Source organism: Strongylocentrotus purpuratus, unplaced genomic scaffold (assembly GCF_000002235.5).
Source record: "Strongylocentrotus purpuratus isolate Spur 01 unplaced genomic scaffold, Spur_5.0 spur5_contig_833, whole genome shotgun sequence".
In the NCBI taxonomy this organism is placed as follows: domain Eukaryota; kingdom Metazoa; phylum Echinodermata; class Echinoidea; order Camarodonta; family Strongylocentrotidae; genus Strongylocentrotus; species Strongylocentrotus purpuratus.
The window spans coordinates 1660209-1666208 of record NW_022145539.1 but is presented as its reverse complement, the minus strand read 5'-3'; positions in this window follow the sequence as shown (position 1 = coordinate 1666208).

Genomic DNA, 6000 nt, shown 5'->3' with positions numbered 1-6000 from the left:
TATCTGGATGCCATTATGGATGTGTTATAATCACTAACAAATTTAGCCCCTAAAACACTTCTGCTTTCGAGGAAACTTGAATATACAAATTTACCGATGCTCCCGGTAAATTTTGATAAATTTCAAATAGCGCCTATACGACCATACGATGGTACCATGAAAATCTCAGAATATGTAGTTGTGATATATATATTCCAAACGGTAATAGCAAATTGGTCGATTTTATTCAAAGAACATTGTTTTAAAGCTAAATTAATATATTGACCTTGAGAGGGCGCTATACGACATAAAGAGTTTATAATTTACAATTTCATCACTTTAGACTCGATTTCAACCGCGACAAGGATCACTGAATATTGTTGGATCGCATATGCTTCCAATATCTTCATTTGAACCAAATTCATGAGCCCATACCAAAACTTTGTATTACCTTTAAAGCAGCTAGAGGTTATTACACTCTACATAATTATTTATATCGCTCTCACACAATTAGAGGTCAATGATTTGGTAGGGTCACATGACTTGGCCAATACATATAAATAAGCTTCGAAAACAAGACTTACTAAAACCTATACCGCAACTTCCTTTTCAAAGTAATGAGACGGAAACGCGTCTGTAAAAGCATATAAATACATAAGATTACAACTTCTTTATTTATTGAAGGGAATAACACGCGACAGGGCCTGAATTTATGAAGAATTCCCTAGTTTTTTAAACTGCTGTGTCGCAATTAATCTAGAATAAAAGTGCAGGCCGAAGCGACCTGTTTACCGATGTCGCAATTAATCTAGTGCATATGCCTAAATGATCTGTTTTACAATGTTTTCAAAAAATTTGGGTGAAATTCTTAAACAAAATTTGTTCTTGACGACCCGGAAGCTCGCGAGAGGCTTGCCAGACATTACAGCAATTAATGTGCGCGGTGAAGCAATAGCTCCAATGACATAATGTAGACGTATATTATAGTGTCAGTGCAGTCATAATTAGGTTTTAGGTTGTAAGTTTAGGGGTCTAGACTTTAACAACATTAACCCTACCCTACTTTAAGTGTTTATAGGTTATTTTATATGTCACCTCTCCCTCCCCCGTACAAAATGAAAGTCTACGCAAGTGCAGAAAAAAATAGAGAGATGCCAAGCAGAAAAAGTTTAATGTCTGTGTGGCTTTTGTGGTTTGAGGAAGCACAGCTTCACCAGAGGGGGCGCTATATTAAAAATGAAGACAGTGCCATTGAGAGTTTGGCTAATCCGGATGAATTGGACAAGCACATTTATAAGCCATGTAATGACCAAGTGAAACCAGTTGGCCAAACTCTGTGTATAGATGGCTCTGCATGAAAGAAGACTTGCTTCTTCAACTTCTGTACAAAGTGGTAAATTCCAAACAGCACAATACGAATGTGTGAAAATAATCTTACTTGGTTTTACTATTGATGTCGATATAATAATAATAATAATAATAACTTTTATTTACCCAGGGTAGCCACTTCAGTTATGAAACTGTTCTTCCAGCGGGCCCTGCATAACATAATATGTTATTACTACCCTTCTCCAATCTAATATGCTGAGCGCCTAGCTAGAAGGCAGAAGGTCCCATTGTTATAAGTCTTTGGTATGACTCGGCCGGGGTTCGAACCCACGACCTCCCGTTCATGAGGCGGGCGCTCTAACGACTGAGCCACCATGCCCGGTTTAATCTGTCCTCCATAGGAATTTCTAATCATTTTCTAGATATTGATCCATTTCATTCTGAGATTTAATACGCCTAAAACTTGATTAGAAATCGGGCGGTTTGTGGTCATTTTATTTGCATTTTAAAATATCACTAAACCTGAACTTTAGGTATTTTCATGTGATAACTTCATATTATTTCTTGATCTAATAATTTAAATGCAAATCTTTATTGACATGATGAAGATATATTTTCAGTCTTTTTTTTCCCACTGACCCATCAGTTATCGCTGTAAAGAACCTCTTGAAAACCCACCCTACCAATCAATCAACCAATCAATCAATAAATCATTAAACAATCAGTCAGTTACTCAATCAATCAATCAATCAATCAATCAATCAATCAATTTTATTTATCTATCTACCACTTAGTTGTGGGATGGAACACCCTTATCAGCAAGAGTGCTATTTTTCATATTTTCCACTATCAACTAACCACTCCATCATTCACCAGGGACCCATTTCACAAAGCTTTTTTTCAACGACAAATGACAAAAATCAGTGACAAATCTGCTAATATCCAATCAGAAGCAAGGATTTCAGTAGCTTATAACAAAAACTGTCATCTGTCACTGATGACAAGTTTTGTGAAATGGGGCCCTGTTCATTCATTCATTCATTTATTCACAAACTTAATGGATTAATCAATCCAGTAAACAAGCTCCTGTCAATCTATTTTTTAATAAATGATACATGAAATCTGCTGAAAGCTTTTCATGAGCTTTTGCTTGCAACTTTTTTCCTCAATTTGATATTCTTTAGCTGAAATCTTTTCATAAATCTGCCTCTTTTTGCTACTATTTTCAGCATGATTGAAATGTGAAGAAAAAATACATCCGAATACAATATAATAATTTATGAATATTTTCTGCTATGAATTTGCTAAAATCTTTTTCAGGAACGATATGAAACCTGGTTATCGGGTATAGATTTCAGCTTTTATTCAACCAAAATCCTTCTCAGGTGTAATAAATGAAATCAGGCTATTTGTGAAAAGTTTTCAGCTATTCTTGAAATAAAAGTATAACCTTAAAACTTTCCTAATTCGTATGCTACAAACCAACCATGAAATAAGTCAACCAAAAATCAATAAATATATCATAAAACAATTTAAGTAACAAAGTCAATCAATAACAAAAAGAATGAACATAGACATTAGACAATGATTTTTTTAAATGCATTCTCATGAGAAATTTATTTTATATTTTTCACAAAATACCAGATGGCTCTGTCAAAGGAATTAACCAAGAAACAGATGAATTAAGTCAATAATGTACACAGTGTGTAAATCAATTCCCATGCTTTATCCCAGCTATTGAAAATTCAAACTGGATATAGGGCCTACATTCAAATGAGTTACAATACATGTATGTTCCCTTATTTTGCAGAATACATAAAAAGACTAAAATAATAAGGAATGTAAGCTGAGGAAATTCAACTCAAATCATATCAAAGCGCTTTTAACCAACAGCAATTTAGTGGGGGGTTAGTTTTTTTTTTTTTTTTCTTCTTTGGATCCAGAATGCTCTGAATTAAAAAATTATATGTGCGCAGAGAGTGCAAAAGTTTATGGAAAATTATAGTCCATTCCTGTTGCAGTGCATTGTGCAATTCATGAATAAGAGCAATTTAATTGAAAACAATCATTGGAAGTCTTCCCCCCCCCCCCCCCCTGCTCTCTGTCAGCCTTGTGGGTTGTCTGTCAGCTTGCTGGGGCACCCCCTCTATTGGCCACATTGAATATTCAGAATCGAGCATCCATAGGAACTGTACCAAACTCAATACTCTGTGTGACAGCAGATTATAATAATTCAGAAGAAAAAAAAAATCTATTTTCACATGCCCCAATTACCTCAAAATATTGTAAAGCGTCAGAAGACTACAACCCCCAGAATAATTCTACACAAACCACCATAACAAAAATACTATTATAGATTTGCTATAGAAATATAATCAATAATATTTACAATTTTGCAAGACGATGAGGCAGTTTAATAGTCTTATTGCATTCCATGTGTGCCATAATCTTTAATACCAGGCATAACAAGATACTTTTCTTTATTAATTTTTTTTGAGAGAGAGAGAGAGGAAATATGGATATACTATACCGGTAGTCTTACCGAATTCACAAAGGAGGTTTAAATTTAACCCATGGTTTAAATCTTATTTTTAGATAACCCACGGTCTAAAATTAGCACAAATTAAGCGTGGCACAGTCAGAGGTCCGATATTAGACGCAGGCAAGGCAAGGTATGCTTAATTTGCGCTAATTTTAAACCATGGGTTATAGTAGAGTCAAAGTGTGTAGACCCCGCTGATATTTTTCGGGGACAAAGGTTTTTAAGTGTTTTTGAGTTGTTTGGAGGTCAATGATTAAAATTAGCTTGGGTAGTCCCCTCCTAACCCCCGGCAACTCTTGTAGGGGTCAAAATAAGGTCAAAATGGGGTCAATAGGGGGTCAATTTTTTTAAATGCCCTGATTATGTTAAAAGACATGTCAAATTGTTTGTCTCATCATACTGAACAAAAAAGTGTACATGATCATATACCCCTGACCTCCCGTTAAGAAGTTATGGCCGGAAAAGTCAAAAGGTCAACAAACTTTCATTTGAGGGCAAAATACACTAAAAGTGTTAGGATCGATCAACTTTCATGTTTTTTGTGTCTATTTATATGTATTTTGATTTAGAAATTTGAATGAGACAATTTCTACTTAAGAAGACCGTATTCAAAAGATATAAGGGGTCAAAATAAGGTCATTTGGGGTCAAATGAGCTCCTTTGGGATCAAAATACACTAACAGACTTAGGAGTTATTTGTGTCAAATTATGTGTAAATTGATGAATAATAGTGAATGAATTTTTTTTTTTTTTTTTTTTAATTTAGAAAACCATATTCAATTGATGTAAGGAGTCATTATAAGGCCTAAATGGGGTCATTTGGGGTCAAAAATGTTTAATTGACCTAAATTGTGCTGTAATGCACTCTCACACTGAATGAGAAAGAGCAGTTCCATCTAGGGTTAAAATACGATAGGAATGACAACAAAGCCATGTTCATTTTTTTTAAGTGTCACAATGCAGTTTACATGTAATTTAACTGGTGACCACAATGTCAAATTAGCTTGATTGTTTTTATCTGCCCATCAGTTACATACACAACCCTGCGCTCTCTTACTAGGTATGGTAAATGTCTTAATTTGTTGCAACATACCTTTAAGGACGGATAGATGTGACAAATCAGAGGTTCTACGCATAGTCGGAATCTTCAGAGACAGAGTCTTGATCATTATCGATATCCGAATCGGAGTCAGACTGTGGAGATTGGTCATCTGCTGGTATTAGGTTGGTCAAACGTGTAGGCAATGCAGGCTTGGTGTATCGAAGTGGGATGCAGTTGCCATCTTTCATGTGCCATCCATGGTGGAGAGGTGATGGAGGAGCATCTGGACTCCTGAAGTTCAGGAAGATGTATGCCTGATAGTTGGCTCGTCTGACCTTCATCTGATGTGAGTCGCAATCAGGTGGCATTCTCTGTGTTGCTTTTTTCTTCATACTCTCCCACTTCTTTGCTCTTGCCTTTGCTAAACTTGTACTAGTTTTGTCTTTGTAGATGAACTTAATTGTGAATTGCTCCATGTCGATTTGGGTGTCTTCTGATACAAGCAGCTGTTTCCCAAGTCCTTGGAGCAAACTCCTTCCTTCCTCTGACTTCATTGCCGATTCAAAGATGGATGGTTTGCCATGGCCATAGAAGCCAGAGACAGCGTCTGCACCAGTATGAACATGAAAGGGGACAATGACATCTGCCACTTCAGGACTGCAAAGCTTCTTACAGTCATAGACGAAGCCCTTCCTCTTGATGCCTAATGGTCCTTCAATCTGATGGGCTGCGTATGCTGCTAGAACCATAACATCTGTGTCTTCTGCATCGATAACAACAGTGTCTTCCACACCTGACTGTCTTAGTTGGTAATACACATAGAGAAGGATGGTGTCCGCTTCTGTGTGTTGGCATTTGAATTGCTCTAATTCTGTGCCCTTCTGCAGATCTGAGCAACGATCTCTCACTGAGTATATATAAGTCGTTTCTATAATGGCAGATAATTATTGTAGCACTAAACTTAAAACACCTCAGTAAACAGATACTAGTCCAGATAATGCAAACAAGATTTACAACATAGTTGCAGGTCGTCACAGAAAGGCGACCACAATTTTCTTTGTGAATGATGCCTATGACCTAGATAAGAGTATCAAGGATAGTGAACATC